Source organism: Sus scrofa, chromosome 7 (genome assembly GCF_054392235.1).
Source record: "Sus scrofa isolate SSC_HxYL_T2T_F1_AM1 chromosome 7, Sscrofa_HxYL_maternal_Yorkshire_Landrace_v2.0, whole genome shotgun sequence".
In the NCBI taxonomy this organism is placed as follows: Eukaryota; Metazoa; Chordata; class Mammalia; order Artiodactyla; family Suidae; genus Sus; species Sus scrofa.
The window spans coordinates 133,450,550-133,476,890 of record NC_139389.1 but is presented as its reverse complement, the minus strand read 5'-3'; the positions used below and the strand labels follow the sequence as shown (position 1 = coordinate 133,476,890).

Genomic DNA, 26,341 nt, shown 5'->3' with positions numbered 1-26,341 from the left:
CAGCTCGGGGGTGCCAGCCCAGGGGGCGGATGCCGCTCACGTCTCCATCTGGAATCGGGGGTGGGGGGGTGGGAATGGACACCGTGCCAGGGGCCGGGAGGTGCAGCTGTGAGGTCCCCTTGTGGGTGCCTGTGTTCTTGTAGCGTGAGGTGGGCACACTTTCTCTGCAAGATCCAGATGGGTGGCAAATATCTTAGGCTCTGCGGGTCTCTGTCTCAGTCTGTTTTGGTTGCTAGAAAGATTACCATACACAGTTCCCGTCATGGTGCAGCGGAAATGAATCTGACTAGGAACCATGAGGTTGCAGGTTCGATCCCTGGCCTTGCTCAGTGAGTTAAGGATCTGGCGTTGCTGTGGCTGTGGTGTAGGCCGGTGGCTGCAGCTCCGATGACTCCCATATATGCTGAGGGAGCGGCCCTGAAAAGACAGTCATTCAATCAATCAATCAATCAATCAGACCGGGTGGCTTATAGGCAGCAGATATTTCTCACAGTTCTAGAGGCCAGACATCCGACATCAGGTGCCAGCCCATTTGGTGTCTGGGGAGGCCCTGCTTTCAGGTTCATCGATGGGCATCTTCTTGCTGTGCCTCTCCTGGCAGAAGGGGCTGGGAGCTTTCTGGGGCCTCTTTTAAAGGGCACTCTTCTCACTCTTGAGGGCTCTGTCCCCATGTCCTTAGCTCTTCCCGAAGGTCCCGCCACCAAACACCGTCACTCTGGGGCTTAGGATTTCAACATGCAGATTCTGGGGAGGGACACAAACGTTCAGACCAAAGTACTGTCACAACCGACAACTCACCTCCACCGACAAAAGCAAACGCGCAAAGGCAGCCACAGACCATGTATGTCAATAAGTGGGTGTGGCCGCTTGCCAATAAAACTTTATTTACAAAAGTTCACCGGTGGGTTGTAAGTGGCCCTTGGGCTGTGGTTTGCCAACCTCTGATCAGAGAGGTTTAGGGGGGAAAGGTGGGGCTTTTATTCTTTTGAGTAGGGTTTTTTTTTTTTTGTATTTTTGTCTTTTTAGGGCAACACCTGTGGCATACGGAGTTTCCCAGGCTAGGGGTCTAATCGGAGCTACAGCCACTGGCCAGTGCCACAGCCACAGCAACTCTGGATCCAAGCGGCATTTGTGACCTACACCACAGCTCATGGCAACACTGGATCCTCAACCCACTGAGTGAAGCCAGGGATCGAACCCACAACCTCATGGTTCCTCGTAGGATTCGTTAACCACTGAGCCATGATGGGAACTCCGAGGCATTTGATTTATGTCATTCTGGTCATAAAGATGGCCAGGATGACACAGGCTGCGGACCAGGGATGGAAGCGCCACTGAAGAGCCTGTCTTCTGGAAGGGCTCCCAGGACGGGGTGCGACGTGTGTCTGCAGTGACCAGGCTGGGCTTACGGACTGAGGGAGGCTCCTCGCAGCGTAGAAGTGGTGACTTTCTTTTCTTTCCCACACTGATGTGTGCACGCACTGCAGTGGCCCCGCGGCCATTGATTCCTGGCAGAGAAACCAAACAGCTCCCGCAGGCGAGTTTCTGATCTTCCTTGTCCCCGGGTCTGACCAGGCAGAGAGAAGCTGCAAGCAGTTGTCAGGGACGTGGTAGAGCCCGGCTAAAACTGTTGGATAATTCACACTTCCACTTGAACACTGATGTCTGGGCCCCCGGGAAACCTGGGCATTGTTTCCGGGTTAATCTGAATTCAGGAAACTGTCCTGTGTCACCTGCTCTGCCTTTGTTCTCGTTCTGGACATGATGACTAATTCAGGTGGGCGCAGACCACGTGATTCCTCAGAGCCAGGTGCCGTGCCAGGCACCTCACATTTACCTCGGATCTTGACAACAAGAGTTGAGGCGGCTGGATTAATCCACTTCCAGCCGAGGAGACAGAGACTCGGGCAGGTAAAGCTGGGTTTCCTCCATCAAATGATGGTTTAAATGAGGGCGCGTCCACCTAGACCCCAGGGCCGTCCCTGGCACCACTGTCTGGGGGGCCACTGGCCTGGTCTTCCACCTGGCCTCGGTCCTTCTCTGATTTTGTGGCCTCGGGCTGTTGCGTCCCTCTTAGGGGCTCCGTTTGCTTCGCTGTGAATCAGGGTATCAGTACCTGCACGATGAGGTCGGCAGGAGGCTCAGCCCGCGTGGTGGGTGCAGGACAAACCGTGGTGGCCGTCAAGGGGTGGGGCGGGGTGGCCTTTGCTCTGGAAGGAAGAGCCGGGCTGTGAAGCATACACGCTGTACGGTTTACTGTACCTGGCGCCTCGCGACGTCGTGCTCTGGGCACGCTTCCTGGCCTCCTCGAAGGATGGACTTGGACTTCATTGTGAGCCAAGGTGGTTGTCACGGAGGGCCTGCTCTGCGCCAGGGCCTGCCTTTCCCTGTCACCACAGCCTGGAGACAGGCCTGGTTTTGTCCATGCTCTAGGCGAGGACGCTGGGGTCCCCAAAGCAAAGGGACGTGCTCCAGGCCTCGCGGGGCCGGGGGCAGAACTGGATGGTGAGTCTTCACCCCCAGCACAGCTGCCGCTCTTGTTTTTGTCGCCTTCGAATGTGCTTTGCAGTGACTCACTGGTCGTGTCAGGAGTTTTCACCAGCCAGATTCTGCCTTTCCCTTTCTTTCTTCCTTCCTTCCTTCCTTCCTTCCTTCCTTCCTTCCTTCCTTCCTTCCTTCCTTCCTTCCTTTCTTCCTTCCTTCCTTTCTTTCTTTCTTTCTTTCTTTCTTTCTTTCTTTCTTTCTTTCTTTCTTTCTTTCTTTCTTTCTCTCTCTCTCTCTCTCTCTCTCTTTCTTTCTTTCTCTCTTTCTTTCTCTTCCTTAGTTGTTATTTTGCATCTTTCTATCCTTTTCTTTCTTTTCTTTTCTTCTCTCTCTCTCTCTCTTTCTTCCTCAGTTGTTATTTTGCATCAGAAGAAAAAAATGAGAAGAATTTCATCCATCATCAAGTGCTGAGAAGGAAATAGGCAGCCGAGGCGAGGGCTGCCAAGGAACAGCAGGAAACCAGAAGGTGAGGCCGACAGAATCCATTGGCTGGGCCGCAGAGGAGAGTCTGGTATCGGCAGCTCTGGCCTTGGGGGAGACCACGCAGGTCTGTTCCTGGACCTTCTTGGCTCATGCGGGCATTCCTTGGCCAGCCGGCTGCTCGTCAAGGGTTCTTGGGCAACGCCCAGCCTGAGGCGAGCCAGGCCGGCAGGGAGAGCGGGGTGGGCAGGGCCCTGGGCAGGATCTGCTCATCAGATCCACAGGGGCGCTGACCCTTGGGAGCAGAGAACCCAGGGAGTGCTGCCTGACCCAAGCCTCCGATGTCTTATCGCTGAGTAAGGACCCCATGTCCACCTCGGGGGGCTTCTAGGGAGCTGAAAAGAGACCACCCTCAGCCGTCCGCACAGTTGGTCACATGCAGACATGCACTGACAGCTCTGGGCTGTGCCCTCGTGGACCCAAGCCAGGTCACTGGAGCCTTTGGGGCCCCTGTGTTCACTCAGCCGTTAAGGAAGGAGGCCGGACCGGCTGAGTCCCATGGCCCCTTCCCGTTTTACGAATCCACATCCCTCGTGCCCACGTTATTAATTATTTGGCTTGGGGCACAGGAGAGGGCACTTTAATCCTAAAACTTGTCTTTAAAGAGGCAGCGTTGGGGCCCTTTGGGGGGGTCCTGCTCGGTCCTTGTGCGTGGATGTCCTGCAGGTGCTGTGTGTCGTGATGTGCCGTGTCACGCGTGCACCGAGTCGTGTGTGTGCCCCGTTGTGCGCACACTGTGTCGTGCATGCACCGAGTCGCGTGTGCACCAACTTGTGTGTGCGCCGTGTCACATGCAGGCCACCAGTGCACCCTCCCCACGAGCTCCGGCCTGTGGCTCCTGTGTCTGAGCTCCCAGTGGCAGGAAGCCCATCTTGCTCACCTTGGCGTCCAGAACCATGTCTGAGCTCTGTGTGCGGAAGAGTTCAGAGCCACTGCTGGGTGAAGGGCCACCACAGGGCACCAGTGGCAACTGAAATTGAATGCCAGATGGAGGTCAGCACAGAAAACTCACTTCATGAGCAAGCTTGGGGAACCCACCCCTGTCAGACACACAGGGGTCCAGGGCCCCGACTTTAAGTAAAGATGTGCCCCCCTCCCCACCAGCATGAGAGCCGACACCTTTTCCTCCCAGGGGGCTGTGAATGTCCAGTCACAGAGACCTGGTGGCAGCCCCTTCCCTGCCCTGCAGGGGTCCCAGATCTTACCCTCTTGTTCTTAGTTCCATCCCTCCCCCGCCTAGGCTGCGTCCTGGACGATGAGGTGTGTGGTCCGTGCACCCAGGAGGTGAGGCTTTAAGTCTCTCTGTCTCTCTCTCTTTTTTTTTTTTTTTTTTTTTGTCTTTTTTATCTCTTTAGGGCCGCACCAGAGGCATATGGAGGTTCCCAGACCAGGCTCCCATCGGGGCTGTTGCTGCCGGCCTACGCTAGAGCCACAGCAACTCCAGATCCGAGCTGCGTCTGTGACCCACACCACAGCCGACGGCAGCGCCAGATCCTTAACCCTCTGAGCGAGGCCAGGGATCAAATCCACATCCTCACGGACAACGTGTGCAGTTCTCAACCTGCTGAGCCACCACGGGAACTCCTATTCTTCTTTTTTCAAACCTTTTTTTGGAGTAGAGTTGACTTACACTGTCGTATTAGTGTTAAGTGTACAGCAAAGTGAATCCGTCTTACATATACACGGATCCACCGTTTTCCCATATAGCTTATTGCAGCCTATTGAGTAGATTTCCCTGTGCTATACAGTAGGTTCTTGTTAATTATCTATTTTATGTACAGTAGAGGGTATTTATTAAGTCTTTAAGAACGTTTTAGCTGGCTTCACAGATGGCTGAGTCACAGCTGTCTGAAATTATTTTTAACGGTGATGTCTATACAGGATTCAGGGATGATGAAATTGTTCAAAAAGGTACGAGAAGGAAAAGCCCGTGGCCTTGCCCCACCCACACCCCCTCTGCTCCATCAGCTACTCCATAGCTGTAATGATAGTCCTGGTCCCAGCGTGAATGTCCCAACTCGTCTGCTCTCCCCTCCCCCCGAGAAGAGACGATGCCGGAGGGTCACCCACCCCACCCCTCCCCCACCTGAATTCATCGCCGTCTTTGCTTACTTTGAAAACGTTAAATAGGTTTACGCAATTCCTACACAGTTTATAGCCATCATGGGTTAAATTACACAGGCAGTAGTATATGTTTGTGTGTACTTGAAAGTGTAATCCACCCCCCTTTTCTCTAAGCTTTTTTTTTGTGTGTGTGTGTATGTGTGTTTTTAGGGCTGCACCCACAGCATATGGAGGTTCCCAGGCTAGGGGTCCAATCGGAGCTACAGCTGCCGGCCTAGGCCACCGCCACCGCCACAGCAACGAAGGATCCTTAACCCACGGAGCGAGGCCAGGGATGGAACCTGCGTCCTCATGGATGCCAATCAGATTCGTTTCCGTTGAGCCACGATGGGACCTCCTAAGTTTTTAAAATTGTAAAATAGTGAGTCAAGAACCCGTCTAGTCCATGAGGATTCGAACCCTGGCCTTGCTCATTGGGTTAAGGATCCGGTGTGGCGGTGGCTGGGGTGTCGGCCGGCAGCTACAGCTTTGATCAGACCCTTAGCCTGGGAATCTCCATGTGCCGCGGGTGCGGCCCTAGAAAGAAAAAAACACTGTAGCATATACAGACATAAAATGTATCATTTTAGCAGTTTTGGGCGCATGGGCAGTGGCCTTAGCCCACTCCCATTGTTGAGTGGCCGTCTCCACCTTCCCTCTCGCTCTGTCATCTCCGCAGACTGACGCTCTGTGCCCCTCTGGTTCTGAGCCCCTCACAACCGGCAGCCCCTCGTAAACGGGTGGGAACATGAACACCCGGCTGGACCGTGTTCGCCTCCAGGATCCAAGGCGGCGCCCCCAGCTCTGCCTTTCTTGGTGGTTTTGGGATCAGCGGCAGCAACACGGTCGTCACTTCGGAACTGATATGTCAGCATATGCCCGGCTGAACCCCTGGACGCGGCTCTGGGGCACAAGGCCCCTGAACAATTTTTTCAAATATTTTTATTGTGGCAAAATCTGTGTAAAATGTACCTTCTTAACCATTTGTCCATTTCAGTGGCATTAATTGGGGGCATCGTGACCGGCAGCCGTCACCACCAGCCGTCTCAGGACCGAAACTCTGTCCCCATTAAGGGACAGCTCCCCAGCCCCGTCACGGGTCACAAGGCTGCAGTGCTAGGACTTTGAAGGTGGATGGGTCTGGCTCCAAAATTCCTCTGTGTTTTTATCGCTGCAGTTCACTTGTCCTGAGCAGGCGCTGGGACTTCAGAGATGGGAGGTTCTTTAAGAATGCCCCATCTCCGAGAGACTCTTGGCTGGCTGGGCTATGTTGCTGGTGGCAGCTCTGTCCTGCTGGACACGTGTGACTCAAATGCCTGTACCCTTCTTGAGGATGGCAAGAACAGGCCGTATCATCCTGAAGTCTGGGTCCCCCTTCCCAGTGGCTTCGGGGATGGGGACAGAGGCTCTAGTGCCTCTGGGGACAAGGACAGACCTCCTGTGCTCTGGGCATGGGGACAGGCTCCTGTGGCTCTGGAGATAAGGACTGACCTCCTGTGGCTTTAGGGACGAGGGCAGAGGTTCTAGTGGCTCTGGGGGCAGGGACAGATTTCCTGTGGCTCTGGGGATGCGGACAGGGATCCCGTGGCTCCTGTGGCTCTGGGGCTGCGTTGGCAGGAAGGCTTCCTGTTTACCCCACCTTACTGTCCTTTCTGGCAGAGGCCTCGCCCAGCCGTGGCCAGAGCCGTCCCGAGACAGCTGACCCCAGGCTCTTCTGAGATGGCTTAGGAGCCTGGATGCAGCCTTCTGCTCCGAGGAGCAATATTCCTGGCCAGACATGAAAGGAGAGATTATAACAGCCCATTTTCTCCAGGCAGCTTCTCCTGATTAATGGGAATCCAGCAAGAATCCCCACCGCACATCCTTCCGTCTCATCCCGCGCCCCCCTCCCTGCGCCCATCTGCCTCATCCTGTCAAAGCCTGACACTCCCCTTGGGAAGTTTTGGGGTCCACTGAGCTTGGGCTCTGCACCCAGTGTGCTGGGTGCTGTTTATTCCCATTCTGGGGAGGCAGCCACTGCGGGGAGGGGCGGCATCTCGTGCCCACCGTGGCCGCTCGGGGAGTGACGGGGCTGAGGTCGGAATCGGACCCGCCCACCGGCAGCACCCGGCTCCCCCCTCCCTGCTGTGCCCAAGAGGCTGGGCCTTGCCTGGACATGGTGTTCCCTGCGGCCTCAGAACGGGGTTGTGTGATCCTGCGGCTGTGTGTGGTGTGTGGGACGCCGAGCATGTGGGCCTCTGCGGGGTCAGGCCGGGTAACGCCGAGGCCCAGGCCTGCGGCCTCCGGTGGGATCCTGGGCCAGCAGCGCCCCCTCACCCTCGTGTGAACCAGAACGGGAAGCGCCCAGTCTGGATGCCAAGGCTCCCAAAGATTTATGGAGGGTGGAGCTTGGGGTCCCGTGGCTACGGCACTTTCAAACTCTTGCTCACAGCCCTGCGGGACCTCGGCCGGCACTGCTCCTTTCTGGGCTAAAACCACACCTCTTCCGAGCATTTTCAATGTTTCCACGGGGCCCTGGGGGCAGATGGTTTGCGTGCTCTTTGCCCTCGGTGGCGTGGCAGACGCATCCGGAGAAGATGGGGGAGGACGGAGCAGAGGGAGTGGGGCTCCGGCCACCAGCCCCGGGGCGCTGCCTCAATCCGGGGATCAGGCCAAGCCCGTCGGCGGAGGCTGGGCTGGGAGCTGGGCTGACGCGCTGTCTGTGATTTGCCCAAATACTGCGTGATTAGAGATGGGCTTTGGGAAGCCCGGGCCTGGTGAATGTGGCTGCTTCGGCTGGCTCGGGATGGCGCAGTTCGGAGGGCAGAGCGCTGCGGCTCATGTGCGGGCCATGCCGGCCCCTCTGGCTTTTCCACGTGAGAGTAGCAGCCACTCACTTGTGGATGGGAACCACGCTCAGATCGCCAGAGGCCACTGGCCTGCTGTACCCACGAGCACAGCAGTTTCAAAGGAGAGGTGGTCCCGGCCGAAGAGCCACCCAGGGCGGCCAGCTCTGCTCGGATGCTGAGACCTCAGGGAAGAGGAGGCTCTCGTGGTCCCTTGCAGGGCTCTTCGTCGTGGCCTCGTGGGAAGAGACACACCCAGCCAAGGAGAGGCCAGTACGCCCTGGGAGGGCTTACGGGCCGCCGTCTCCCAGCCCCGGCCCCACAGGTGCACATGGGCCTGACCAAGCTGGTACATCCCCTGCTGGGAGCCGGAGGACCGTCGCTTGGTGGAGGTGGCAAAGCTGAGGCGTGCGGATGATGGGACAACGGGGATGGGGAGGCCAGGGTGCACGTTCGGAGTAGAAGGAGCTGCACGTGCAAAGCTTGGAAACAGAGGCTGGTGTGCAGGGTGAGTGGTCGGGTGACCCTGAAACCCGTCTGTGGGGGAGGGGGAGGGGACAGCACAGGCTCACGAGAGCTGCTGAAGACTCCAGGCCTCCGGGCACCAGAGGAGCCCGGGGCTTTAAGAAGAGATGTTCTGGCCCATTCAGCAGGGGGCCGTGTGTTCCTCATGGGCCACCTGGGTCCGGCGCCCGGCTGAGGATGCTGAGAAAGCGTCGGGAGAGGCCAGTGCTGGTGGCGGCAGGGAGGCATTGGGGGGGCAGCCTGGAGACTGTAGGAGACGGGGGCGGGGGCGGGCAGGCATGGTGACCATGAGGATGTGGGGCCGGGTGGGGAGCAGAGGCTGTGGTAGAGAGAACCCTGGAGTAACTAACTAGTGGCAGGGACCAGAGATGGGGACCCCAGGAGGTGGTGAAGTTCTGGGTTTGGACTGTGACATGTCAGGGTCTGGGGAGCGACCCCAAGAGCCCCCTGGTGCCGAGTCTAACGTGTGTCTCGGGAGGAGGGGCCAGGACTGAAGCGACGGTGGCCGAGGGGTGGCCGTGTTGGCCGCGCTGAGTGTGTGTGTCCAGAGCCGAGAGGAGGCCATGCGCGGGGCCCAGGGCCTGGAGGGAGCCGGAGTCCCGGGCAAGGAAGTGACCAGCAGGCCCTGGCCATCTTTGGGGCCTCCTGCCAGGTGAGTGGCTTCGACGTAAAGGTGGAAACAGCTCATGGGCGAGGAAGGCATTCTAGAGGAGGACTGTGGTCGGCACCAGCCGTGTTTAGCCAGAGCTCGCAGCTGTCGGGGCAGGTGGCCGGGGACCGAGAGATGGGCTGGTCCGGCGGGAAGGCTGGGCCCAGAGTTATAAGATGGGCTCGTGTCCAGATGCTGCCACTTAGGGTGTGAAACGCTGGGTGATGCCTTTGACCTTGAGGGCCCTTGTCCCTCAGTGGGGGTGATGCCCACCCCCCTTGGGTCTAGGGGATGGTTAATGAGCCAGTCTGCCATGGTACCAACAAGCCGTGGACCATGCAGGGCTGCAAACCTCAGAGATGGCAGCTCTGCCAGGTGCGCGGAGGGCGAGCAGCCACTGCCTGTCACATCAGAAGGAGTGGACAAGTGAGAAGAGCAGAACACATGCTGGGCTTTTGGTTGGTCCTTTCTGGGCGTGCTGCCACCTTCCGCTGGGGCAGCGACTCTCAGAGCTGTCAAGAGGGCACAGGTACCTCGTGGTGGGAATGGACTTAGCCCAGAGGCCAAACCTCCTGTGTTTCTGAAGGCTCAAGAGGTTTTAGGAGTGAGGCACTGATGGGAAGGCCAGCTGGGGGTGATCTGGGGGGACTTCCTGGGGGGCGCCAGCCCCAGGAGACTGCTGGGAGGAAGATGCTTGGTGCAGCGAGCAGAGGGTGTGCTGCTCCGTGACGCTCAGCGGGCTGGCTGCCTGTCCCCGTGCCAGTGCTTTACGGCCCCAGCGGGGAGCTCAGAGGCGCCACAGGAACCCTTGGAAGAGCTGAGTGGGTGGGAAGGAACAGCATGGAGCTGTCTGCTGGCCTCGTGGGAGAGGAGCTCTCATCCTGCTCAGGTCGGGTCACCGGGGGTAGCGAGTGAGGTGTCAGGGCTCACACCTTCCCAGCGTCTTGCCAGGGCTCTGGAAGGCAGCAGAAGGGGACTGGCCGTGGGGGTGTGGCTCATGGCATCAAGACCCGCAACCCGGGGGATTCGGGAGCCCCAAGGCCCTGGCTGGTCCGCCTTCCTCCTTTACAAAGAGAACAAGTCCCGGGAGGAAGAGGCCGGTTTAGGTCTGGGTCTCCTCCAGGTGCGTCCTGTGGGGCGAGGCTCCTGGCAGTGGCATCTTTCCGACGGAGTGTGGGAACGCATAGGTCCTGATTGCTCAAGCTTTTGCGAAAGACCCAGTCCCTCTTTGTTTTGTTTTGTTTTTGTCTTTTTGGGGCTGCACCCGAAGCCTATGGAGGTTCCCAGGCTAGGGGTCGAATTGGAGCTATAGTCACCGGCCTACACCACAGCCACAGCCACGCAGGATCCGAGCCGCATCTGTGACCTACACCACAGCTCGTGGCAACCGCCGGATCCTTAATCCCCTGAGTGAGGCCAGGGATGGACCCTGCATCCTTATGGCTGCTCGTCTGATTTGTTTCCACTGAGCTGCGACGGGAACTCCTCCAGGCCCTCTTTGAAGGTGGCCGTGGGGAAGCCTTCTGTGTGGTCAGATGTCTGCTCAGCATCTTCCTGACCGGCCGCTGTTCGAAGCCCGTCTCGATTCCCACGGCATTGCCCCTCACGCCTACCCCCGCGTCGGTTCGGCGGGCGAGCCCCGTCCTCCTCTGGCGGTATGATCGCCTTCCTTCCCGGGCCTGTACTTCCATGGAGAGTGTGTGTTCGTGTTCCTCCAGCCCCAAGTCGGGACCGTGCACATGTAGGGTCCAGGGACCCGGCACCCCTGCCCGCACACCCACTGCATGTGGGCAGAGCTGTTCCTGGCAGCTGCCACGTCTCTCCCCATTGGCTCCGGAGACCCAGCCACAAAGCCGAGCCGACTCTATTTCCCAGCCCCCTGAACGACTTCTGACCTTAATCCAGCTCCTTGGAAAGATGCATTCATCACCTCGCTTGAGACAGCCTTCCGCCAAGAAGCTCAAAGCCTCTGCCAACCTTAACCCATCAATCCCATCAGCATCCCAGGGAGAGCGGAAGGCACCAGCCCAGTCCTGTGACTCCCATCCCCGGCCCAGGGGGCGCAGGTCGGGAGGCAGCCGGGCAAACTTGAGCAGAGAGGGCTGGGCCCCGAACATCCTTGCTGAGTCAGCCGCGGGCCTGGAAAAGAAGCTGAGCTTCCCGACTCAGGCCAAGGGCCGTGTGGCCAGAGTAGGCTTCCTTCCTTACAAAACGGCCATTGTCCTGGTCTCCAGAGATGTGCCATGCCCTGGCCGAGGTGGCCGTCCGTGTCTGAGTGCCAGCAGCACGAGCACTGTTGGCACCAGCTCCCTGAACACGGGCCCCCACAAGAGGGTCTGGCTCCCGTGCAGAGGCAGAAACAGCCCCGGCCACCTGTGTGGGGAGGGCCACAGCTGTGTGGTCCCCAGGGTGCTACCTATCAGGGCAGAGCTTCTCCCCGGGGGCGCTTGGGAGGGGACCGGCCAGAGGCAGCTGGATAAGGAAGAAACATCATGTCCTTTCTCCTGCCGCGCTGCCCCTGTGCTCTCAACATCCTACATTGTTTTTAGTTTTCAGCCTGATTTTAGTCCAAGAACTTGGTGAAGCTGGAGAAGACTCTTAACCTTTTTTTTTTTTTTTTTCGTAAACAAGTGTGCTTTTCTGGCCAGATGTTTCTTTTTTCCTGGTTCTTACGGGGCTGCGCTATTGAGCTGTCCCTCTGAAACTGAATAAATCTTTGTTTTATGGCTTCTTTGCTCCTTTACAACTAAAAGCCTCAGGAAGGAATCAGATCTTTTTAATCCTTCTGGTCTTAGCCTTGAATGACCTCGCGAATGCACCGTTAGCTGAAAAATCTTAGAGATATTTTTGTGGCTGGTCTGAGAGCACTTTCCCAAAGTCCAGAACCTTGATATTGGGCAGGTTACTCGTGCTGGGCTGGAAAAACCAGGCACTGGGTATTAACTGCCCCCAGCAGGGCGCCCTTAAGAATCAAAAGCATTTCTTTGTCATGAAAGGTGTCTTGCAGGATTAGGCGTGCCTTGCAGTGACCACGGCTGGAGTTGCCTCCGTCTCCAGCTGGACGCCTCATTTAAAAGCTGAGCCCCGAGTCCAAACATGTGCAAAAATGGATTCTCAGGATGGCCTCTCTCGAGGCTCCAGGGACCAGGCTCCGAAGCGGGGTCTTGGGGTTTAGGACGACATGGCTGTAGGTGAAAGCTTGAGATGCGGTGCGATGTTTTCATGGTTCCGGGAGAGCGGCTGATGTCTGCTATTTTTACTTCTAAGAGGACCCTGGCCCAAGGACAGCCTTGTAAAAGCTGTTGTGAGCGACACAGCTGCAGCCAACCGCGCAGCACTCCAAGTGCTGGAGAGAGAGAGCAGGGGGAATCTGGGCCTGGTTTTTGGACAGGTTCTCGTCTGGGCGGAGCGAATACTATTGCTCAATCGTGAAAGCTGGGTTTTGGACCCCGGTGGCGCATCAGACCGCAGGGCTGGCCTGGGGCAAGGGGAAGAAGGAGGCAGTAGCTCCTGGGCACCCCCCTGCCTGGCGGGGCCACCCCCTGGGCCCAGCCTCACCCATGGCGGTAGCGTCCCATGCTCTGAGCGGCTTCGCACTTGCCCCCAAATGCACCGGCTCTCCCATGCGTCTCCCTGGAACGCGTGGTGTCTTTCCTGGCCTCCTCTGTGGTGTGCGTGGCGGCCTGGCCTCCTCAGTCCCCTGCCCGCCCGTCGTTCACTGGCCTCTCCTCCCGCACCGTGACGTCCTTGCTCCAGTTCCCACCCCCCCGACGGCGCCCACGGCCTCCCGACGGCTCCTTCTGCTGCCGAGCTCTCTGAACATCATCCGTCTGCCTGCTCCCGTGACTTTTCCTAAACTTGGCCCTAACGTGACATTTGCCACTTTAGCTGTTGTAAAATGCACACATCTGGTGGCATATAGCACAGTGGCGATGGTGTGCAATCACGGCCATTCTGAATTCTGGGACGTTTTCATCATCCCCCCAAGGAAACCCCCCACTCATTTGGCAGCCACTCCAGTCACTCCCTCTCCCCTCCACACCCCCAGCCCCGGGCAACTGATACATAATAACAAGAGCAGCAGTAACAGTAATAATGACCTGCATTCTGTTTCATCGATTTGCCTGCACGTGTCACATAGATGGACTCAGGCAACAGGCAGCCTTTGGTGATTGGCTTCTTCCACTTAACACGGTGTTTTCAAGGTTCATCCAAGTTGTAGCTTGTTCCACTTTATTCCTTTTTCTTGCCGAAGGAAGGACCCAGGCTGTCTGGCTCTGCTGCCCTTATTTGAAGGTATAGATAGTGGACTCTGATGTGCAAGGGACCATTCAGAGCATCTTGTCTCATTTACTGCACAGTTAACCAGTTAACCTGTTGCGATCAGAACTGTTCTTACCTGCATTTGGTAGATGAAGGAACCAAGGAACAGAGAGGTCAATACTCGGCCAGGGTCCCCACAGCTGATGAAAGGCCCTCAGAGATTCTAATCCTGAGAGTTGCGTTCTCGCCCCAGGGCCGTGCTTCTTGGAGGTTTCCGGGTCCTGGAGGAGGTTGGTTCTCAGCTTTGCGCTGCACAGGAGAACCTCCACCAAGCTCCCCTCGGTCCCTCAAGTATTTGCAGCAACACAACCATGTTGTTTGAGAATATTTGGCAATTTTTCTGATTGTGAAAATAATACCTACTTATAAGAATTCATATGTAAAGAAAATGAGAACCACCGATTTCAAAAAGAAGACATGAAGAAGACACAGGCAGTGGAATTGGAAAAGGAAGGGAGAGTCTTTTGTGACCTCTTTGCAGGAGGAGGATGGGTGGAATAAGCGTCCAGGTCATTACTTGATAGAAGACAGTGATTTTAAGGAACTGACAAGACCATTTTGACATCGACACATCAGCCCCCCCACCCAGCCCCCGCCAGCGTCAGAACAGCCTGACAAGAGCTGCACGTGAGATGCTCTGCTCAGAGAAAGGGGGGCGGTGCCAGTTGGCGCTGTCCTCCAACTTCCGCCAGGTTTAAAGAGAGGACGGGTGAGCCTGATGGTACTTGAGACTTCTGAGCACCGGGCACCTTGCCCGATGCTTTTATAGGTCATATCTCGTGAGATCTTCCCATCTGTCCTCTGAGGCAGGTGTTTCCAGCTGCAGTGCACAGACAGGTGCAGGGGTAGCTGCCCTCTGTGGCGTCACAGCACCCCATTTCCCGACGCCTCATCTCGCAGCTTTGCAGTGTCCTCCTGGGATAAACCCGGGAAGCCCCTAGGACCTGGCTAGCCAGTGTGAAAGGCTGCATAAGGCTTGGCTTTCATGGCTCAGGACAAGTTGAAAAAGAGCTTGAAGACCGTTTTCTGCTCCTGGTCTCGCCACCCTTAGCTTGACTTGATGGTCAATGGATGCCAGCCTCTTGTCACTGTCTTACTGTCATTGGTTTTGAAACGATGTCCTCTTGCCCAGTGCCATGAAGTGCCTTCTCTGACCAGCCCCTCTGATTGCTATGGGTGATTTACACACGCACACACTAAAGCAAGGATAAAGAAAGCCAGGCGAGGGTGCCTGGTGACAAGTCAGAGCAAGATCAGTGCACAGGAAGTGCTGCCTAATCCTGACGACCTGGAGCCCGGTTCTTAGCGCCCAAGGCAGAGAGAACAGTGTCTGCTCACAGAGCCATCAAGGTGCTTTCCCTGTTTCCCCCCACCCCCATCCCCCCCCCCCCCCCCGGCACTGATCTTTCCCCGGGCTGTGGGCAGAAGGTTGGAGTATCCCCAGGGCAACCAGGTCACGGTTCCCCTGACAGATCAGCAGTCCCAGGAGGCCATCTGGCTGAAAGATACAGACATGGTTGCAGAGGTGGGGGGGCCTTAACCTCTCGCTTCCTATCATGGAAAAGAGCCAGGGCTGTCGGCAAAGAAAGAGCCAGTCACAGAGAATCAAGGAGTGGAAGGCGTCTTAGGGACCCAAGTGGGGACAGGCCCTTGATGAGAGGACTGCAGAAGAAAAGGAAGGAAGATCCAGGGGGGCTGCCCCCCCGCCGCCCCGTCCCCGCCTTCAGAATGTGGGCCCCTGGGTGTCTCTAAAATCGGAGGATGTTCAGGTCTGCTTTTCACCTCTCTTTCCCTTTTTTTCCTTTTCTCCGGAAAAAAAAAAAAAATGATTGCGGAGCAGACAATATATGACCAAACATATTGCCATGCATGAAAAAAGAAAACAGGGACGAATTGCCTGGCTATACCAAAGCTTAAAGCAGAGACAGGCATGAGGGAAGAGATGGGCAGAGAGACGAAAATGAGACGAGCCTCTGCAGAACCCCGGGCAACGGTGGAGGAGAACCGTCTGAAGACAGAAAGGGCACGCCGGAAGCCGTGCCAAGAGCAGACCCCGCTGAAACCGAAGCGAGTGGAGGTCTGGCCTGAGACGGACGTACACAAAATCAAATGGAAACAAACAAGGCATTTAAGAGCCTTTGAGAACAGGAAGGCAGCAAAAAGGTTCCCAACTCTTGGGGCCCGATGAGTCTGAGGAATAAGAGAACGGAGGTCATGAACGAAAAACAATTAAAATAAAAATGATAATTTAAGAACCTTTCCGGAACTAGAAAGGAGATGCGGAGCCACAAATTGAGAGAGCATGCTGTGCACCAAGGAAGTTCATACAGTGGTCGCCAGCAAGGCAGCTCCGATGAAAGTACCTACATTTCAAAGATGAAGAGGGAATCTCGGAAAAGCCATCAGGTCACCTCTGAGGGGAGAAGCATCTGCCAGACTTTAGTGGTCTCTGCAGCCAGGGGAGCTGCAGAGCGATCATGTACCCTGCAAAAGTCATTTTGTACCTAACCAAAGTGTCAGGCAGACATAACGGCCACAGACCCTGATGCGTATCTAAGAACTCAGGATATGAGGTTTCTTTGAGCCTTTCTTTTTTTTTCTTTTTCTTCTTCTTCTCCTTTTTTTTTTTTTTGCTATTTCTAGGGCCAGTCCTGCGGCATATGGAGGTTCCCAGGCTAGGGGTCTAATCGGAGCTATAGCCACCAGCCTACGCCAGAGTCCACAGCAACGCAGGGTCCGAGCCGCATCTGCAACCTACATCACAGCTCACGGCAACGTGGGATCCTTAACCCACTGAGCAAGGGCAGGGATCAAACCCGCAACCTCATGGTTCCCAGTCGGATTCATGAACCATTAGCCACCACAGAACTCCTCTTTGAGCCTTTCTTAAAGAAGCTTCTAGAGGTTGAACTTCAGCTAATCAAGGGATGGAAGAAGAGGATTGGCTCTGCGGGTGGCGTCCATCGAGTTCTAGGGTTAAGTCATAAGAAGGTGATGAAAATCCTCTGGTCGAGAGAGAAAGTGAGTCGTGTGGGAGAGAGCACAGAGTGTCTGGGGCAGCGCCCTGGGGGGATGTGGAGAGATGCTTCCGGAACATCCCCTGAATGTTGGGGTGGCACGCAGGTTGAGGCATGAAAGTCCAGCCCTGGAGATAGGAATGAGGGTTGAGCATGTGGGTGCAGGTGCTGGCACACGGGTGGACCTGCGCGGAGAGGTCCGACTCCTGCCCCTTCTCGGTGAAGTGTCGGCTCAGAGTCAGGATGAAAGATGAGCTGTTGGGATGTGGGGAGAAAGAAGACTGGAACCAGCTATCTGGGCCGGGGGCTCTGATGTCTTGCTTGATTCATCCAGGGGATGAATTATTTCCAAAATGCTATCTTTCGATTCTAGAAGTTCCTTCTGGCTCATTTTAAGATCTGCATGGAGACCGCTGGTGACGTATCTTAGGAAGTTGACTTATCTTTAGAAGTTCATCCTTTTGTGAAAAACCCTCCCTTGCACACCCGCCCTATATATTGTTTCCACTAATTCTAGTGTCTGGAGTCCGCGGGGTTGGAACCGTGTCACCGTTATCGACTCCCACATGTGGGGACCCTCCTCTGTGCTTTATAAACCCCAGGCAGCTCTTTGCTTTGTGGGAATTCTGAGAGCCTGGGCGGGGAGGAACTTGCAGCCAGGTCGCTATTCTCGAGGGTCCTGGGCTCTGCGGGGGCTCCAGGCTGGTTCCTCGGCTGGGGAGCTCCTTGTCCTGAGGTGACACTGTTCTTGGTGCTTTGGGGGGCCTCGCTTGCTTTAGCTCTGGCTTCTTTCTAATCCAGTTCATGCTGGCTCCTCTTTTGCGTGTGTGTGTGGGGGGGCGGTGTGGGTGTGTGTGTAGGGGGTGGGTGCTGATCTTTAGAGACTTTACCTACTTCTGGTGAGTCCAGCCAAGCACTGAAAGGGGTCCCCCTGCCCTTTGTTCTGTCTCTGCAGACCCGGGATCTGGTTGTTCTCTCTGCAGACCCAGGATCTGGTTGTTCTCTCTGCAGACCTGGGATCTGGTTGTTCTCTCTCTGCAGACCTGGGATCTGGGTGTTCTCTCTGCAGACCCGGGATCTGGTTGTTCTCTCTGCAGACCCAGGATCTGGTTGTTCTCTCTGCAGACCCAGGATCCTGTTGTTCTCTCTCTGCAGACCCGGGATCTGGTTGTTCTCTCTCTGCAGACCTGGGATCTGGGTGTTCTCTCTGCAGACCCAGGATCCTGTTGTTCTCTCTCTGCAGACCCGGGATCTGGGTGTTCTCTCTGCAGACCCGGGATCTGGTTGTTCTCTCTCTGCAGACCTTGGATCTGGTTGTTCTCTCTCTGCAGACCCGGGGTCTGGTTGTTCTCTCTCTGCAGACCCGAGGTCTGGTTGTTCTGTCTCTGCAGACCCGGGATCTGGTTGTTCTTTCTCTGCAGACCCGAGGTCTGGTTGTTCTCTCTCTGCAGACCCGGGATCTGGTTGTTCTCTCTCTGCAGACCCGGGATCTGGTTGTTCTCTCTCTGCAGACCCGGGATCTGGTTGTTCTCTCTGCAGACCCGGGATCTGGTTATTCTCTCTCTGCAGACCCGGAATCTGGGTGTTCTGTCTCTGCAGACCCGGGATCTGGTTGTTCTCTCTCTGCAGACCCGGGGTCTGGTTGTTCTCTCTCTGCAGACCTTGGATCTGGTTGTTCTCTCTCTGCAGACCCGGGATCTGGTTGTTCTCTCTCTGCAGACCCGGGATCTGGGTGTTCTCTCTGCAGACCCGGGATCTGGTTGTTCTCTCTGCAGACCTGGGATCTGGTTGTTCTCTCTCTGCAGACCTGGGATCTGGTTGTTTCATGGCGTCCCCAGTCCCCCAGAAGTGAAAGCAGTAACTCAGTCTTCACGTTCTGCACTTTGAAACTGGGACTGTAGCTATTTATTACCTACCAGGGTAAACAATTAAAATAAGTGGTTTCGAAAAGGCGGATGATAGCAGTGTCCACACGAGCCCGTAAACAGAGCACTAAGTCGTGCTCTTCGGCCCGGAACAGACCAGGGTGGGCGCTGGTACCCACAGTCCCTCCCCGCCCATCACTCCGCCCTGTTTACAGCCCTGCCTTGCTCCTGCGGCCTCTTCCCTGGACAGGCCTTTTCTGGGCCTGCCTCGTGCAGGGTACCCTGCTTCTTAAAACCCTGGGTTAGCGCTCCTCCTCCGGAGGCCCTTCCTGAGGCCTCCCCCCGTCGCCCTCACTGCCCGCATCCCGGGCGCCCTCTTTCCTCCTCCGCCCACACCCCCCCCCCCACCACTGTGGGTGCTGGCGCTGGGCTGGCCTCCCTCTCCCCCCTTATCTTCCCTCCCTTATCTTCTCCACGAGGCACAGCGCCCACCAAAGGGCAGATTGCAGGGCTTTCTGTTGGGATGAATGAATTGGCGTGTCTGGAGGGCTTTCGGTCCCTTTCCAGGTTGCCCATCCAAGATACTTCTGGGCGTTTACGAAACGACTGCCTCCAGAAGCAAAGCGCTGGGTCTGGGGAGGCACGCATTCCGGAACTTGCCCGGCCCAGGAAGCCCGAGTTCCTGGCATCCCGGCGGGCGTTGGCAGGTGGTGTAAGCCAGATTCCCATGAGGGCTCTTTTGGCGATGCCGATCTGGGGACTGATGGGAATGAGAGGGAGAGAGGGGAATGCTTGTTCAGGAATGAACTGCGGTTCCTGGGGGCGGGGGGCAGGGAGCGCTGCACTCAGCCTTTCTGGAACCCTCTGAGGGACCCCGTCCAAGCGGGGAGATGGTGCATGAGTCATCGTCGTTCTGGTCGAAAGCTTGAGCCGTGGATGAGGACTTTCATCTCGTCTTCGGCGTCTCAGGGAGGAGACTAGGGTCTGGTAGAGTGGCCTCTGCCTCTTCCTGCAAACCTCCCTGTCTGCGACGGCTGACGCTGGCCTAGCCCTTCCTACAGCCTCTGTTGTGGGTCCTGGGAAGGCTGAAGATGGCCCGGCACCCTGGGAAGGCCCTCCTGAGCCAGGAGGAGGAAGACCTGCCAGGGCTCATCCTGGAGGCTCTGGAGGGTTGCTTCTCTGTCCCCGTTTCCTGAGCAGCAGGAGGGTGGCATCTGGAATAGACGCAGGTCAAGCATTGTGGCTCTTGGACCGTTAACCTCAGCTGTTGCCGCATCTTCTGGAAGAAAGCCTTCCTGCGCTTGTTTGAGACCCGGTCCTACCTCTGTGCTTCTTATTTCTGCACCAAGCACAGTTCTGGGACCAGGCATCATGCTGTGACGTGGGGCTTTGGGACCAGGTATCTCGGGGGGAACCTGCAGATGTTGGGACCGCACCAGGCTGATCATGAATGCCAGCCACAGCCCTGGCCCAAGAACCATGTCCAAAAGGAGCTAATGCGGGGTCTGTTTCCTCAAGTCAGTGTCAGTCAGCTGGGCAAACTGGGGTGCCTGGGGCGGGGCGGGGGGGAGAAGCTTGTGTTCATCGTGTCACGGAGCAGGCAAGGCTGGGTCTTCAAGAGCTGCCCTGGGTCAAGCCGGGCCCATGGACAGCCTCTAAAACCCCCGTGCCCTGCTCAGAGAGACTATTTCGTAGTCTTCAAAATGGGCATAGACTCTCCTAGTTAACAGAGGTTTGATGTAATTTTTTTTTTTTTAAAGGGCACACCTATGGCATATGGAGGTTCCCAGGCTAGGGGTCGAATAGAAGCTGCAGCTGGTGGCCTACGCCACAGCCACAGCAACGCCAGATCCAAGCAGGGTCTGCCATCTACACTGCAGCTCACGGCAATGCCAGATCCTTAACCTACTGTGCGTGGCCGGGGATCGAACACGCCTCCATGGATACTGGTTGGGTTCGTCACTGCCGAGCCACAACGGGAACTCCCTGATGTAATTTTTCAATTGTGTTTTATTGAACTATAATTGAGTTATAATAAACTATGTGTGTGGAGTGTACCATTTTTGTGTTCTAACATATATTCGTGAAACTGTAACCACAATCAAACGACGAGTGTAACCATCACTCCTAAAGCTTCCTTGTGATCCTTCCCTGCATCCTGCATCCTCAGATACCCACTGATCGGCTGGCCCCTTTATTCTGCTGCATTGACTTGTCTGTATGTTCCTGGGACACTGTCTGTACCTACGTGTGTCTGTATGTTACTATGATCCTGTCTCTGCGTACATGTCTAGCTACACGTTATTATGATGCTGTCTTGATTAGTGTAGTTTTGTAAGATGTGATGACATTTATTAATTTAGTTCAATTCTTCTGACTTGGTTCTTTTCTTTTTTCAAACTGTGTGTGTGTGTGTGTGTGTGTGGACTTTTCAAGGTGCTCATATTTTAGTATACCCTTAACAATTAGCTCATCAATGTCTGCAGTAAATCGGCTAAGATTTCGATGGAGATGACATTGAAACCGTACATTCACGTGGGGAGAAGCGACCTCAGGCAACGTGGAGCCTCCTCACCCGCAAAAGCCGTGCATCCCTCCATTCGCAAGGGTCTTTTCTTCCTGTCCCATGCTGTTTTGTTTTCAGGGTGCTTGGCTCATCTTTTGTCACATTTGCCCCCAAGCATGTTATCTATTTTGGTTATATGGTAAATGATTGGATCTTTCAGATTTCCCTTTCTTTTTGTTCACTTGTTAGTGTATAGAAGTACAGTCATTTTTATTGACCTGTACCTTGCAAACTTGGCAAACTCATTTATTAGGTCTAGTGGGAGGGTTTTTTTTTTTTTTTTGTAGATTTCTTAGGATTTTCTTGGTTGATGGTCATGTCACAAGCAAATATGACAGTTTTACTTACCTCCACCTTTCAAATATGTATGTCTTTTATTGCTTCTCTATGCCATTTAGCATTAGCCAGAACCTCCTATACAGCATTGAACGAAGGGGTGAGGACAGCCACTCTTATCTTGTTCTTGAACTTGGGGGGAACTAGGTAGTCTTTTAGCATCAGTGATGTTAGCTGTGGTTTTCTTATAGATGCCCATTCTCGAGTTGAGGAGTGACTTCTGATTTTAATTTGCTGACACTGTTTATAAGAAATGAGTATTAGATTTTGCGAAATGTCTCATTGTTTATTGATACAATCATAGGTTTTTATTCCTTTATCCTGACAATATGGTGAATTACATTATTTGATTTTCAGATGTTAGATCAACTTGCATTCTTTCATAAACCCAACTGGCCACAAAGGAGTCTTGTTTTTGCCTGTTGCTGGATTAGATGTTTTGTTAAGAATATTTGCATCTGCCAACATCACTAGCCATTAAGGAAATGCAAATGAAAACTGGGAGATACCACTTTATACCTGCTAGGATAGTTATTTTTGAAAAAGATACACTTTTTAAAAAGAGTGTTACACCTATCGGTGAGGACGTGGAGAAACTGGAACCCTCGCTCTCTGCTGTTGGGAACATAAAATGGTGCAGCGGCTTTGGAAGAAAGTCTGGCAGTTCCTCAAAATGCCAAATGCAGAATTACCATATGACCCATTAATTCCAACTCTGTGTGTATATATCTAAGAGAAAGGCAAACACATGTTCACACAAAAACCTGTTCGCGAATGTTTATAGCAGCATCGTTCATAACACTCAAAAGGTGGAAACAGGAGGTCCCGTCATGGTGCAGTGGAAACGAATCCAACTAGGAAGCATGAGGTTTCGGGTTCGATCCCTGGCCTCACTCAGTGGGTTAAGGACCCGGCTGTGAGCTGTGGTGTAGGTTGCAGATGCGGCTTGGATCCTGCGTGGCTGTGGCTGTGGTATAGGCTGGTGGCTACAGCTCTGATTAGACCCCTAGCCTGGGAACCTCCATATGCCGCAGGTGAGACCCTAAAAAAAGCAAAAAAGCAAAAAAAAAAAAAGGTGGAAACAACCCATATATCCATCAACCAATGAATGGATACATAAAATGTGATATATGCCTATGCAAGAGAATATCATTTGACAATAGAGAGGAATTAAAAAAGAATATTTTCATCTGTGTTCATGAGGGATATATCCCTGTAGTTTCATCAGATATTTTCTGGGTGGTATCAGGGTGATGCTGGCTTTATAAGAATTGGGAAGTGCGCCCTTCTCTTCAGTGTTTGGGAAGGACTGATGCAGGATGGATTTTGTTTCTCTCTTCGATGCTGGTCAGAAATCCCCAGTAACGCCATCTGGGTAGGGATTTTCTCCGTGAGGTTTTTAACTACAAATTCAATTTCTTTAATAGATATAAAGCTAACTATTCAGATTATCTGTTTCTTCTTTAGTAAACTTTCTTCTTGAGTTCGTGTCCTTCAAGTAATTTCCCCATTTCATTGTTATCGAATTTATATAAAGGTGTTCATAATATTCTCATTCTTATGATTTTCTGCCCATAGGATTTGTAGTGATGTCTCTGCTCTCAAAAAACTTGGTAACTTATTTCTCTCATTTTCTAGATCAGTTTGGCCAGAGGTTTAGCAATTTGATTAATTTTTTCAAATAATTTTGCTTTCATTGTTCTTCTCTACGATTTTTCTTTGCCCATTATATTGATTTTTATTATCTCTCTCTCTCTTTTTTTTTTTTTTTTGGTCTTTTTGCTATTTCCCGCGGCACATGGAGATTCCCAGGCTAGGGGTCCAATCGGAGCTGTAGCCACCGGCCTACGCCAGAGCCACAGCAACACGGCATCCGAGCGGCGTCTGCAACCTACACCACAGCTCACGGCAACGCCGGATCGTTAACCCACTGAGCAAGGGCAGGGACCAAACCTGCAACCTCATGGTTCCTAGTCGGATTCGTTAACCACTGCGCCACAACGGGAACTCCTGTTTTTATTTTTTGTGTGTGTGTGTGTGTGTGTGCTTAATTTGAGATCAGTTTTCTCTTCTTCTTCTCATTTCTTAGGGTGAAATTTCTTAGGTGAATTTCACTTTACACACTGTTGTAGCTGCATTTTTACACATTTAGACCTGGCATGTTTTAATTTTCATTCACTTCAAACTACATTCCAATAGTCCTTCTCTTTTCTTCTTTGACCCATATTATTTAGTTTCCAAATATTTGAGGATTTTCAGGTATCTCTCAGGTATTGATTTCTAATTTAATTTCATCAAGGCCAGAGAACATAACTTGTATTACTTGAGTTTGTGTAAATTTACTTTTTTGGACCTGGCTTGGTAAATATTTGTGTGTTTTTCCAAAGAATGAGTATTCATGGAGTTCCTGTCATGGCTCAGTGGAAACAAATCTGACTAGCATCCATAAGGATGCAGGTTCAATCCCTGGCCTCGCACAGTGAGTTAAGGATCCAGCATTGCTATGAGTCATGGTTGGGTTGCAGACGTGACTCAGATCCTGTGTGGCTGTGGCTGTGGTGTAGGCCAGACACTACAGCTCCGATTTGACCCCATAGCCTGGGAACCTCCATTTGCCTCGGGTTTGGCCCTAAAAAGACACACATACACACACACACACACACAACCCCCCCAAAAAAACCAAGAATGTGTATTCTTCTGTAGTTAGGTAGCATAGTCCATAAATCCCAACTCAGGTCAAACTGGCTTACAGTATTATTTTGTTTTGTGTTTTTCTTTTTAGGGCCCTACTCAGGGCATATGGAAGTTTCCAGGCTAGGGGTCACATCAGAGCTGCAGCTGCTGGCCTGCACCACAGCCACAGCAACACCAGATCTGAGCTGCATCTGCTACCTACACCACAGCTCATGGTAATGCCAGATCCTTAACTCACTGAGCAAGGGCAGGGATCGAACCCGCATCCTCATGGGTACTAGTTTGGATTTGTTTCCGCTGTGCCACGAATAGAACTCCCTGACTTACAGTATTGTTAAAGACTTTTGCATCCTTACTAAATTTCTGTGTGTTTATTCTGTCAATTAAGAGAGGTTTCTGGAGCCTCCAACTATACCCGTGGGTTTGTCGCTTTCTCCTTTGGTCATACATCATTTTTTGTTCCAGGCATTTTGAAATTCTCCTTTTAGGGGCATAAACATTTAGGGTGGTTAGGTCTTCTAGGTGTATTGACTCATTTATCATTATGAAGTGATTCCCTTAATATTTGTTAATACTCTCTGCTCTGAAGTCTCCTTTGCCTAATACAATGTAGCCGCCACATCTGTCTTCTGATTATTTTCAGCACGATGTATTCTGTTTCTATTCGTTTAGTTTATGTGTCTTTTTAATTACGCAGTTTTATTCGAGGCAGCATGTAGGTTGTCCTTGCTTTTTTATTCAATCTGACCATCTTCGCCTTTGCATCGAGCTGTTCAGGGCATTGAAGTTTAAGATAATCATGGAGTCATTGAGTTTATACCTACTATTTTGCTCTTTGTTTTCTGTTTGTCTTGGATGTTATTTTCTTTCCCTTTCCTGACTTCCTTTGGATTAATCGAGTGATTTTCACTATCTTGGTTTATATCCTTTGTTGGCTTATGCACGAGACTTTTTTTTTTTTTTTTTTTTTTTAATAGCTGTTGCTTTACGTCTTACAGCTCACATCTTAAAGTTCTCACGGTAGATCTTCAGGTAAGATTAGAGCGCTTCCCATCCAGCCTCACAGGCTCACAGGCTGTACTTCCGTCTCTCCCTTCCCACCCTGTGTGCTGTTGTTGTCACGTCTTTTATTCTGCTTGAGTTTTATACCTCACACGATATCGTTGTTATGTTTGCTGGAATTAATCAATTTATCTTTTAAAAACATTTTTTTTTTAGGTCTATAAGTGCGGCATCGGGAAGTTTCCAGGCTAGGGGTCAGTTTGGAGCTCAGCTACCTACGCCACAGCCACAGCGATGCCAGATCTGCACCGTGTCTTTGACCTACACCACAGCTCATGTCAGCCGGATCCTTAACCCGATGAACAAGGCCAGATGTTGAACCTGCATCCTCATGGATGCTAGCCAGATTCATTTCTGATGAGCCACAATGGGAACTCCAAAAAGATGTTTTTAAACTAAAAGAATATTTCTTTTACATTTTCCCAATATTTACCATTTCTTTCTTTTTTCTTTTTTTTTTCCTTTTTGTCTTTTTGTCTTTTAGGGCTGCACCCGTGGCATACGGAGGTTCCAAGGCTAGGGGTCTAATCAGAACTGTTGCTGCCGGCCTGCACCCCAACCACAGCAACATGGGACCTGAGCCACGTCTGCGACCTACACCACAGCTCACGGCACTGCCAGATCCTTAACCCACTGAGCGAGGCCAGGGATCGAACTCTCGTCCTCATAAATGCTAGTCGGGTTTGTTAACTGCTGAGCCATGAATGCTCATCATTCCATTATGTACAATCAAGTTTTTATCATTTATTTCTGCCCAAAGGGACTTCCTTTTTATCATTTCTTAAGTGAAGTTCTGCTGGGGATCCATTTTTTTTCAGCTTTCGTATATCTGAAAAAGTCTCTTTTTCACATTTATTTATTTAGCTCGACACATAACTCTAGATTGGCAGTTTTAACTCTTCAGATGTGCTGTGTTGTCTTCTGGCGTGCGTATGTCTGGTGGCATGTCGCCTGTCATTCTTCCGTTTGCTCCTCCCTCCTTCACTGCAGCTGCTTTTAAAGTTTTCTCTTTGTCACTGGTTTTGAATATTTTATTATGGTGTGGCTCGGTATAGTTTTCTTCATATTTCTTGTGTTTGGGGTTCATATAGCTTCTTGTATTCAAGTATTTATAGTGTTCACCAAATTTGGAAAAATTTCAACGCTTATTTCTTTAAATATTTTTCTTCCCACCTGCCTCTCCTTGGGAAGAAAATCAATTACACGCACGTGAGGCAGTTGGAATTTATCCCTAATGCTCTGCTCCATTTGTCCCCCTCCTTCCGCTCTCGCTTTTTCGTTTTAGGGTGGCTTCGATTGCCGTTTAATCTCCAAGGCACTACATTTGGTTCTGTAACGTGTCATCTCCAGAC

The 26,341-nt window shown here is 53.0% G+C and overlaps 1 long non-coding RNA gene across 2 annotated transcripts in view; it reads left to right on the top strand.

The window, feature by feature from the left end:
• Nucleotides 1–26,341, top strand: part of LOC110258332 (uncharacterized) — a 156,812-nt gene that overhangs the window by 117,661 nt on the left and 12,810 nt on the right. The window lies entirely within an intron of this gene.